At 41.5% G+C, this 12,776-nt stretch overlaps 1 protein-coding gene across 3 annotated transcripts in view; it reads right to left on the reverse strand.

Annotated features, from left to right (window-relative positions):
• RGS17 (regulator of G protein signaling 17) overlaps positions 1-12,305 on the reverse strand; it is a 73,130-nt gene extending 60,825 nt beyond the window's left edge. The window contains exon 1 of one of the 3 annotated variants that reach the window (XM_035320436.1): positions 12,087-12,305. The gene's annotated coding sequence lies outside the window, so the exon portion shown is untranslated. The remainder of the gene's footprint in view (positions 1-12,086) is intronic. The other 2 variants (XM_035320434.1, XM_035320437.1) reach the window with 2 other exon arrangements.
• Positions 12,306-12,776: the final 471 nt, after the last annotated feature.

The following is a 12,776-nucleotide window of genomic DNA, read 5'->3' on the forward strand; positions in this document are numbered from 1 at the left end:
TTTCAGGCACCTCTAAACCTAGTAGTAAACAAAAATAAATTTGTTTTCTTTTGGGTGAGTGATTGAGAATTCTATTATACCAGATTTTTTGGCTAGTAAGTTAGCAAGACCTTGTTTTGTTTCTTCCTTTATTTATTAGGTTTGAAATAATTCCAAAAACAACTGTATCAACTTTTAAAGAAATTACATCCATTAAAGTTACATGAAGTCAGAAGAGCTTTCTGAAGTTAAGTATATCTTTAATACTGGTAAATATTTTTTTTTCCTGAGATATATTGATATATCTTCCTTTTTTTTTTTTTTTTTTTTTTTTCTCTCATGTCTTGTTTCTTGTTTATTTTCATTCTAATGCATATAGATAGACAGATAGATACAAATATTAAATTTAAGGTAGGGAAAATGCATGCAGAAGTTGATGTATTTTTTTTTCCTAACTACTATTACACCTTAAATGTTTTTTTTTCTTTCACATCGTATAACTTAGGATGAAAGTGGCTATGGGTCAGCTACCACCTTTCCTTCTGACAACCAGTCACTTGTTCACCTCATTAGTGGTGAATCATTATCAGCAGGCCTCACAGCATAGGTTGCAACTTCATCAGAAATGTGTATCAAGTTAGGTCCAGATTGTAGAAGTTTATGTAACTGAGTCTTACACAGACAACTTTATGAGTTCTGATGCCATTATTTACAGCAAGGAAGGCTCTGTGTCACAGCACTGAAAGTCAAGCAACACAGCTCTATGCTTTCTTAAGGTGTTAGGTGCATCTTAGCATGGAATCACCTTTACATAAATGGGAGTGAGAGGATGACTGTGTAGTAGTCATGCAGCCTATTGCATTCCTACTACAGTGAGCTCCACAGATCAAGTTATGAAGAGAAAGGGCTGGAGGAGGTTTTTCATGAATGGAAGGAGTGCTGTTGCCATGGCATTTGAGCCTTCTTTCTTCCCAAGATATGGAAATTTTGCATTCTGAGGATTCCCTCCATCTTCTGAGGTCTGTTTGATCTAAGGAGCAATATGGGGACAAATATTTAAATGGGAGTGAAATGAATATGCCAGATGGACAAATAAAAGGAAGGGAGAAAACAATTTAATATGGATTATTGCATAGGAACAAATGGAGAATAAGCTAGTTTTCAATAAATGTATCTGGAAATGAGAAAAAAAGGTTTTCAACAGGAGCTCTGGAACACCCTTTGAATAAGAATAGATTTAAGACCCTTCCTGCTTCTAATATTAAATTAATCCAGAATAGGAAGGAAAAGTAAGAACTGATGGTTGGAAACAGCTGGGGATTTGCATGCAATTAGCCAGGGTGTTCCCCCCAGTCTATGTTCTTATTTTCCAGTGTTCCTAAAACTACTCCTAAGCCACCTGCTGGAATTGGCCATACCAATAAAAAGCAGCCTAATCCAGAGAGCTGCTGAGCACATGCTGCCAGCCTGGTTCGATAGCAGTTGATTTGCTTGGCACCCTGCTGCATACACTCTGTACCTCTGAGGATAAGACTCTAGCACAATTTAAAGTAGTCTCTCACCTACTTGGATTGAGGTTTGATACAGATTGAGAAAAAAATAAATAAATAAAAAAGGTCTGTTGCATGAATATTGTTCAGCTTGGTTTTAAAACATAAAATACTGTCTTTAGATGGTTCCCATTAGTATCTCACTGCACAGGGTGCAGTCCAAGTCAGGGTGTCTCTGGCATTCAGTCCCTTTGCTGCATATGATCTCACTGTCCAGCAGAATAGTTTCTATTTAACAGAGCCTAAATAGAGCTCTCACAATCACATGTTTGAAATATGACTGGTGGCATTGCATGTAAGAATAGTTTCTGCCATAGAAGTCCATTGAAGTTAATGGAAAAATGCCTTATACGTTAATAGCAATTGAATTATTTGGACAGTTAAAACCTCTGTGAACCTTTAACCATCTGAATTCCAGCTACCATGCAGTCTGCAATAAATTACACTTTCAGACAAATTTAGTCTTCTTACATTAAAGTTCTTTTAAACCATATTTACTTGAATTCAAAGAGACCTTTCCCCCCATCTTTAAAGGGACATGGAGTGACTTCTTTTCACTAAGAAAAAAAGTACTTTACGTTTACTTGGGCCATCAATGTACTTCAGGGCAAATATACTGGAGAAGTTGAATTATGCTACAGCCTGTGGATGTATTCTGTCACCGTGCTACGCACAAGGCAATTTATTCAAAATATCTTAGACTGCATTAAAAACAAATATCCATATAATATACATATATAAAGCATATGCTGATATAGGCTGATGAAAACACCTCCCCTAGGCCAAGCTCTGATTAAGCCAAAGAATGTATAGTGTTGTTATCATTCAAAGTAATTTTGGGTTAGAAAATGTATTCTATATTCATTAGCAGAATTAGGCATGTGTTGACTTATTAGTCCACTCTTAGTCCTCTTGTTGCTAGCAGTAAAAAAAAAAAAAAAAAAAGTATTAATATTTTAATTTTATTTTATTATATTTTTTTTTAAAAAAAAAAAAAAAAAAAAAAGCCAAAATATATATGCAGAAAATTATTTTATTTTTAATTTAGTAAAGCTAGAACAAGTCTTATCTGCCTGACTTTACTGTATTGGGAATTATATAGAAAAATCTATAGGTAATTGTTTAATGAATCATGCACACACATACAAAAAGAAAACACACACACACACACACACACAAACTAAACAAACCCAACGGAATTTTTTAAAGAACTGATGAGCCAAATATCAGTAGATATATGCAGAAGGTATCATGCCACCAACTATGTTTTCATTCTCTTCCAGTTTACAAAATATAGGGTTACATTGCTCAATTATCCAAAGCTACCATGTTTTTGAAGTTTCTTCCTATTGAGGGATGTTTTTCTAACAGGGCCATAACTAATACTTTTAATATTGATATTCAGGTTACATAATCAAGACATCAGTGTAATCATATTGGATGGAAACACGTGGGCTTTGCTTTGGTCATTTTCAGAATGTCTAAGAACATTTGAACAGAAAGACTGACTTCTGAGTCAAATGCAAATTACCATTTTTGTCCCGTATCTTAAGCTATCACTCATATTTTACATCTGATCATTACTTTGGCAAAAAAAAGAAAGCTGTTTAGTGTGAGTCAAGATTCTTGGTGTTAAATTCTGACTCTTGAAGGTCTTTTCAACATGAAATTTGATTCCTGCCCTTTATATTCAATTTATGCATCTGACAGTACTTTACTGTGTGATCCTGGGAAATCACTTAATTAAGTATCTGTATTTCTTTTCTATGAAATAGCAGTGCTGTTTACTATGTCCTAGAACACAGAGGTGATGTGGTTCTTTGAAAAATGAGCTTGTTGGGACAATTATCTTAAAAGACTTCCTAGGTCTGAAACCCAGAAATCTGGAAAAACAGTATTAATAAGGACAACCTTTTCATAATGTGCTCTGTATTCATTCTCAGTGCTTACTAAATTGTCTAGATTCTCAAGATTGTTATAATATGAAAAATAGTATCCTCCTCTTTTACTGTTTGGAGCTTTCTGGACTCTCTGTTTTCTTAAAAGTTCCTGAAATGTCACCGGCTTTTACACCCTGTATGAAACCAGGTCACGGTGTTTGTCAGAGCATTATATGCCTGGCCAAGAAAAATGCTCAGTAGAAGTCAAGTCACACAAGGTATATAATTTTCCTATTATATCATGCACATACAGATATGAGCCACACCCGTTTTCTAAACTTTACACTTTCTTGCTGAATATGTTTGAACAATTCTCCTCTATGCTGTTATGTGTGAAAGAAATTAATATTAAACATAAAAACATAATCACCACATCTGACAGATTTGATAGAATATTATTAATAAAATCACACGAAAGACTTGAGTGAACTTAATAATAATTAAAGGCATTCCATATGAGTTATGGTAAATAAAAAATTGAAACTATATAGCTATATATTGTACATAAGATTATTAATTTGATGGCTGAATTTGGTGGCTATATCGCCATTGTAAATAAGTTGACTTCTGTTAGTACATATCATTGTGATTGTAGAATAAATATGATAAAAATGAACTTGGTAAACATTAAATGTATTAAAAACTAATAAATCTTGGAGTGAAATTAAAAATAGGGAATAACTTTTAGGCAGGTGTGTTTCTAATTGGGTCTTTCAGGAATATGTTCTTTTATTTAGCTTGACAACCTTCCCTCTACTATGAACGAAACAGAAGGAACCGTAAAAATTGCTAATGCTAATGTTCATAGTAGGCGAATATTGAGGGAACAACATAGGCTAACAAGGGCAAATCACTGACTTAAGGTGATCTGGAACCATTGGTAACAAAGTCACAGCAAACAGCAAACATTTACAAAGTCACAGCAAACATTTACTTTGATTGAATCTACATCACATACCAAAGGAGAAAAGATGCAGGCCAAAGCCAGAGGCTGGAAGCTCCATCCTGAAAAGATGTGACATACCTATATTGGAAAGCTAAGCAATTCCAGGACTTCTTCTCTGGGTCTGAGGCCAAACGGCCAATTTAGTTATAATTCTATAATTAGACTGCCCTGCTCTGAATAACAGGACTGCTTCATGCAGGCATTTTATTGGGAATGCTCCCTGGACTGCACTAGTTTTCTAGCCAGGGCTGGGACCACTCTAACAATGTTGTATGCAGATGGTCAGGTTCTGGTGCACAAGCTCAGGCTTCCGCTGTTTTACAGGACATGACCTGGGAATCTAACAGGAACTGAGAGTCACAGCAAGTAAAAGAAGTGCTCAGTGCAATACTGCACCTGGAAGAGCTGTCCTCCCTTATCTACATAAAGCTGAAAACTTAGACAGCCATGTGAAAGCTGTGTTAATTCTGTATTTTTCACTGACTGCTATTGAAATACAGTTGGGAAGTCCATAGATGAAGAGGGATATTGATCAGTTGAAGCAGGTTTAAGAACAGCTAAGACATCGGCTGAAGGAGTATGGAACATATTTCATGGTAAATGCCCTCAGAAGCCAGTTAGTTTAAAAAATAGAAAAAAAATCAGGAGTGGGTTTCTCTGTTTCTGAGTAGCCTATATTGCAGGATGCAAGATGGCATACAGATAGTAGAGGTAAAATAAGGTCATTTTCTTCCACAGGGTACAGTGCTGCTTTAACTAGATTTTTTTCCAGTGTTCAACTTATGTCGAGTCTCTCTACCATACATTGCAATTTGCAGTAAAGATATGCTCTTTGAGATAGGTATTTGATACGGGACAGTTCTTCTGCAAAGAGAACTCAGGACAAACCCCATAAACAGTCACATTTCTCTATAGTGAATCTTTGTATACTCAGTTGCTGACCAATGCCCAGTTGTACACGACCGTACCACTCAAAGATGCCATTTTCATAACTTCATAATTTATGAAGTTGCTGCATTTACTAGGTAGGGGTGCCCCTCTCTGCTTTTCTATGTCCTCACCACATGAGTACTGTCTTGACTTTTTTCAGTAGCTCTATGACCTGGTTTTACATATGAAATAATCAGATACTGAATTTGAAAATATCCTTGTCTATTCTGGTCAGCATGATGCTTACACTGCAGCTAAGACTCTGATTACTATTATATATATATATATATTTATTTTTTTTCCACATGTCTGAGTCAAAAAGTGTTTGCAGAGACCTTTGAATACATAATAAATATAACAATATAACAGTGAAAAAAAAAAAAAAAAAAAAAAACAGGACAAACTAAACTCTTGTTACAAGATTATGAGATATATTAAACTGAATGAGTTAGATTATCAGATCATCATATGACAACTGCATTCCTACAAACTAGTTCAGAGTTCAGCATGAAAATAATTTGTGGGTGTACTTTTGTATTGTAAATGAACAATAAAAAATAGGTTACACATCTCAATCCTCTCTTCCCAAACTCATCTTGAAAGCTGTGAAAATTTTCTTATTAATATTTCAGTGGTTTTTTTTTGTTGTTGTTTTGTTTTGTTTTGTTTTTAATTTCTGAAGACACTAAGACTTGGAAGTAAAACTACCTTTTGGATACAGAGTAATTAGGACCACACTTCCCACCTACATTCATTAAACCTGGGCTCCTTGTGAAGCCCTTGTAAAGGAAGTTATTACTCACTGCTCTTATTTTTCATTTGTTGCAAACAATTGAGAAAGCCACATCTACACCACCCAAAGGTGTGGTGCAATATGAATGCTGGAGACTGGGTGCCGCCTGCAGGGCTGGGTAAGAGCACCCTAATAAGGTGGATTGGCTAAGAAACTCCAAATTTCAGAAGGTCACTCTCATTGCATAAAGGATAAATAGTAACCACACTGTTAAACATGTAATGCGTGTTTTCCTCTTATTTAGGCTTTTGGGAGATCAGCATGTATACAGTGACACTAGTTGGTAGCATGAGAAATATAAGGACTTCCTTAAGCTCCTCACCTTAGCTGCAGCGTGTCTAGGGCTGGTTGAACACTTGCCTCTTGGAGTGCCCTGCATTTTGAGCCCTCTCATCTGAAAGCTGTCTAAACTGCAATAAGCATAGAAGTGTTGTGCTAACAACACCCTGACAGACTTCATCCATGATTCCTGTGGTCTAATTGCTTTATCTTTGAACACATGGGGTTATTTTACTATTGTCATGAATTGCTGATAAATGAAGACATTGTTACAGTACACCATAGCACAGCAAAATATAACGTTGCAAAACATAACAGCAAAATAGCCCAAAACATATTCAACCGTTTTAAAACAGACTACCAGCAAGTCTTGCTGAACTAAAATTACAGACCAAAGTGACACATTCAATTGACTTCTACAGCAGGAAGCCATGATAGAGTGACTCCCTTTAAAGGCAGCATTTTCTCAGTTATACCCTCTGATGGGCAGTACATATAGAGTTAGGTTTATATAGAGTCATCCAGCTTGTGATCTCTCCCTCATATTTCAGCAAGCACAGAGCTGGTATCACTGGAAGAAGAGCCAAGATGCTTTAAATGAAACTGCTTTGGTAGCAGAAGCTGCATAGCTGTGTTAATGCATCACTCACTAATTTACTCCCTTTCTCACTGATGAAACTAGGCTAGTTATTTTGTATTTTTGTATGGAGAAGGATTATGCAGTGCAGTCATAGTGTTGAAGATGTCTGAGTGTTTTAAGTGCAATATGTAATACTTGGATTTAAGATTTTATTAATTTTTTATTTTTAGCCCATCTCCCTACCTGTAATTCCCTATATATATTTTGGCTAGAAATCTACTGATGTCTAAGAACTTATTGCCATTTGATTACAAAATAAATAATGTATGAAAATTGTGATTGTATGAAAGGTAAGAAACATTTCATTCATATTTTATAAACAAGGAACCCAAAGACAAAGCTATCACTCAAACATTAAGATATGATAGATTCAGTAATAAATCAGTTTGCATTACTTTGTTTTATTCCTTTATTATTATTTTTTTAATTTAAGCCCAGATTCATTAATATACCAGAACAGCACAAATTACTCAAAGCACAGCAGTCGTTTAAATTGAGTTTACATCTATTTTGCATCACCAGAGCAGTGCAGAACTGCTGAAGCATGTGAACCCAGCCCCTACTTTAGAGGACCCACACTTAGCCGTGGCCCAGGTTGCATGGTGGCTGGGCAGGAGCAGCAGTGCAGACCCTGAGTTCATTGGTTTGTGTGCTTTAAGTGTTCCCACAGGTTCCTGCCACAGTTACACTGCATGGCTGCTTCCTTTGTGCACATTAGAGGCAGCAGCTGTGCCAAGGGAAACCTTCTGAGAGCAGATACCCAGCTTCGGGTAGAGGCACAATTATTATTTTTTTTTCAGACAGGAGGTCTCTGAAGAAGCAAACTTCCCAGTGGGACCGTGTGACACAGGCACACAGCCCCCCTGCCTCAGTCCTGCTGTAGCCAGGACGTGCCAAGCTGAAAGGCTCCGTTCCTTCAGGGGTTGCAGTAGCCCCCCAGGAGCCAGCAAAGCTACTCACACAAGCCTACTTACAGCCTGTATGGTTATAGCCATTAGCTATAGCCAGGAATAGGTAAACTTAATTACAACTTATTCTATTCATTTGTTTTTATACCCTAAGCACAAGCTTTTAATTAACAATATGGAAAGTTTGATTGCATTATTTCATTACAAAGACTACTTAGGACAAACAAGAGGTCAATAGAAATGCTAAATTTCTTGAATGATTTCATTTTTAACTAATTTTAACCGAAGCTAATTAGCACATTAATTTTATGCTCTTAGAAAACTCATTATACATTCCCAGAACAAGCACTACAAGTATGGTGAGGATATATTTTTCATCAAAAATGCTGAAGTTGAGACATTGGTACAAGTGCAATTTAAATCCATACCTGAAATCATGGAGATGTTATAAAAAGGGAGCTAATGGAACTGTGACCAATGTCTCTGTAAGAGCTAACACTGTTTCATTTAGTACACTTCTTGAGTACTCATAGGAATCTCCCTTTGTTTCACATTTAAAGGCACGCACATGAAGAGTACAAGTAAGAACGTGGTTTCATTTGCTCATTATAGAAGCAGAAAAAAAGTGTAATCTTATTTAAAAGATAGTAGGATTATAATATTTTTCACATGTGCATTTTTGATGATGGAAAGTTTATACTCATATGTTTGCCACATATATGTATGCATATACATATACATACATATATGCCATACATAAGTGGAAAACCATTCTCGTACTTAGTTTGAGACTGGTTTGTATCTGAGACTGACTGACATCCCATATATCCTGTCTTCATAACCATACCACTTGGTCTCTTCTTTTAGTCTGTTGGGAAGTGAGGATTACAGCATCTGAGTTTGCCAATATTTTATCTTTTGTGAAGGATTTCTCAGGTTATGTGAGTTCCTATGGTTCTCCATGGGCCCACAATTTGCTATGGATTGTGCTGTTCCAAGTTGTGTCTGCAGCTGATTTCAAACAGTGGGAACTTCTGGATCTCTGTGTCCACGTGGTGCTTTTGTAGCTCTCTGGGCTCTTACTCTTTTATTACTGTTGTGATGAACTCAAAGGGGGCCTAGCAGTGAGATCAGGAAACATTTCTGCCATGTTAATCTGAACAATACTAGTGATTCTTAAGGATGATTCAAACCCAGTAGCACTCGTGGGGAGAAGACCTCATGTCATAAGTCCTTCTAAATCAGTTTTTATGGGACATTTGAACTTATAAAACCGTGCTCATCGTTCAATATGCACATTCCTCATAATGAGCTTTCCGCAGATAAATTAATTAGCAGAGATGTTACACAAGTGTGCAGAGTTCATAGACATATATATTTTCCATTTTGTATTTAGTATACTTCTTGAAAAAAAATGCAGTTTGAAAATAAAACATTTTATCTTCTGCTCAGGATAAATAGAAAACTGGATTAAGACAGGATTTTTTTTTCACCAAGCTGTCAGTCAGACTTTGATTCAAATCAATAGTGCAGAGAGTTAATTTTCAGCAGACAGCTTTTCAGTAGCCTTTGTGAAATGAGTTCATGGGTTCACGGCAATTTTGTGTGCACAAGTACCCATGTTGAATAACAAGAAAAAGAACGACTATTCTTATCTGTAGATTTCAACGGGAAGACCGAGAGCTTAATATGGCTTTACAGTCCTAGGCAGACCTCCTAACTCAGTGTTAGATGAAATGACAGGACTTGTACTGCCAGTGCTGTACCTGCTCTGGAGTGAGAGGACACTGCTGGCAAGTTGTGCAGGCACATTGTGCGCTCTTTGTCACACACTGAATGAAATTATCAGGCAGCAGGTTCATAGCAAACAAAAGGAAGTACTTTTTCACACAAATCATAATTAAATTGTGGCGCTCATTGCCACAGATTGTGGTTGAGACCAAAGTATAAATGGATTAAAAAAAGGGAGCACAGAAAGTCAGGGACTTATTACACATTATGGTCTGGAAGCAAACTCCAGGTTAAGAAATCCCTGTACTACGGTTTGCTTGAACTTGAAAGGATATGCCGGGGAAAAAAAAAAAAAAAAAAAAAAAAAAACACTGTATACCAGCCCTGTTTCTTACGTTTTTCTCCCTTCAGCATCTGCTAATGACTGCAGTCAGAGCCAGGATATTGGACTAGATGTCCAACTCACTATAGCAATTCTTTTGATCGCATGCTTTTAATCAAATTATGTTCCTATTTCGGCTACTTAGAAGGATCTAAGGCCCTGATTGAGAAAGGCATTTCAATGTCTGAGTCTCACGTATTTTAGGGAGGTAAATACTTGCGTCTATCATGGCCTGCAGTTCTGAGGCCATAAACTTACTGGGGTGGGGCACATGCATCTTTTCTTAGGACTTTGCTTATTCTGAGTATGGAATCAAATGAAAATACATATTTGATTACAGTGATAACAGCGTGTAACACTGTGTCTTTATAACGGTGAAATAATTTGTTTGCCTAAACGACTTGGGCAATGGGAAAATTCCCTAGTGATTTACGTAAGGATGATGCCAGTACCATCCACTGATTTGAATAAGGATTAACTTCCTTGATACAACTCCACAAATTTGCAGCATGTGTATATTACATTTGTTGAAAGCTATTTATCACCTGTTACCCATAATACTATTGCCAGACGATATGTAACTTACTTACATTTACCTAGCAGGGTATTTGAGATTTCATCCATTTTGCAAAAGCATCTGGCTGCAAACCTGAGACACACATCAGTGAAAATCCACATACGGAAATGAGGAAACCGAATGCCGAAAATCCTGAATTTTACCCCTGCCGATGTTAAGCCTGACGGCGCGGGTAAGGTCCCCTGATGAATCAACAAGAGGTAGCTATAAATTGTGCAACGCGGGCTTGACAGCCGAGCAAAGCGAGGCGACCTCAGCCTTCTTAAAACCGCGGGCGGGTTCATCCCGGGGAGAGGTGAGGAACCGCAGCGCACGGCGGCTTTGGGAGGCTGGCGGGGATTGCAGCATCCCCTCGCCGCACCGGCAGCGGCAGCAGCCGGGGTTTCCCCGGGCTCAGGGAAGCCCCGCGCCGCCCGGGGCCGCGCCGCCGTGCGGGGACCGGGGCCGGGGGCCGGGGGTCGTACCGGGAGCAGCCCCAGCCCCAACACCCGCTCCCCCCGCCGCCGTGCCACCCCCGCCGGCATATACCGGGAAGGAGGCCGGGGCAGGAGGCTGGCGGTGCCGCAGGGCAGCGCGGCGGGGGCGGCCCCCGGGGGCTCCCCGGCCCGGTGGGGGCGGCCGAGACGGGGGTTTGGGGTGGGGGAAACGCGGGAGCGGGGAGCAACTCTCGGCTTCGGAGCAACGACTCGGGTGTTTGCCCGCACCTTACGCCGGCTCTTCGGATGAAAACGGTAATAGCGATAATAATGCTAATTGATGCCCGCCTCCCGCCAAGCAGAGCCGCGATACGCGGGGGAAGGTCAGGAGGGAAGGAAGGCAGGAGGAGCGCTGCCTCAGCTGCGAGCCGGCGGCTGTCACATCGCCAGCCCATGCCCCCGGCTTCCCCGGGGGCTGCACGGTCCCCCCCTCCTTCCCGTGTCCCCCCTTTTCCACGTCCCCGCCCCGGGCTGGGCAGCATCGCCCGGCGCGGCGGATGCCCCACGGCACCCCGGGCACCAACCGGGGAGGCAGCGGGGGAGGGCGCGGGCAGAGCCCGGCGGCACCTCTCCCCACCCCTTTGTGCATCGCGGGCACGGAGCCGCGCACACACACACACGCATACATACATACACACACACACACACACACACACACACACACAGAAACACCACCTTGCAGCCTCGGCGCCGCATCCGCCCGTTGTTACACACACACACACACTGACACACACACACACAGTCGGTCCCCCCATTTTCAGCCTCACTCCACCGCCCTCCATCCATCCTCCCTCTCACCTCCTTCCTCTTTTCCTCCCCACCTCCCCTTTATTATTATTTTTTTTTTCATTTTTTCTCCCCCCTCCCACTCCCCCCACCCCGCGCATCAGTCCGAAGCAGACATTTTGCTGCCGTTCCGCACGGTTCAGGCTGAAACCCCAGCGGAGCGCCTTACCCACCCCCGCCCGGCTGCGTGCGGTTGGCGCTGAGCGATCCCGGGAAGGGCTGCGGCGGCTCGTCCTAGCGGAGCTGGGCTGCTGCCATCCGCCCAACTTCAGCACCCAGCCGGCAGGGAGAGGAGACGGCGGCGGGCGGGCGGGGAGGGAAGGAGGGAAGGAGGCAGAGCAGGGAGGAAGGGCGGGAGGCAGGGAGGCAGCGAGGGGAGGGTGCGAGGAGCGGAGGCTGGGAACCTCGGCACATGCGCTCTGCCACCGAAGCGGGAGTTTCCCCGCTTGGCCCCGGCGGGTGAGTCACGGCACGGCACGGCACGGCACGGCTCGGCTCGGCTCGGTTCGGCACGGCCCCGCTGCCCGCCCTCCCGCCGGCCGCGGGGATGCTCGGGGGATGCTCGTGGGGAAGCCCCCGGCGCAGCCCCGGCACGGCCGCGCCTCCGCGGGGCTCCTCGGCGGGGGTCCCCGGGGCTGCGAAGGCGGCGGGGGCCGCGGTGAGCATCCCCCCTCCCCCCCTCCATCCCGGGGTCCCCGCAGCCCCGCGGCAGCCGTGCAGGTGGCCTGGGAGTGCCCCTGCGGTGAGGGGTGGCTGGGCTGCGGCTTAGTTTAGTTTAGTTTAGTTTTGTTTTGTTTTGTTTTTCTTGTCCCCATATTGGTTTGTCCAAATGTCAAAATAAAAAAAAAATAAGAGAAGT

The sequence above is a fragment of the Oxyura jamaicensis genome, chromosome 3, assembly GCF_011077185.1.
Source record: "Oxyura jamaicensis isolate SHBP4307 breed ruddy duck chromosome 3, BPBGC_Ojam_1.0, whole genome shotgun sequence".
Taxonomy (NCBI): domain Eukaryota; kingdom Metazoa; phylum Chordata; class Aves; order Anseriformes; family Anatidae; genus Oxyura; species Oxyura jamaicensis.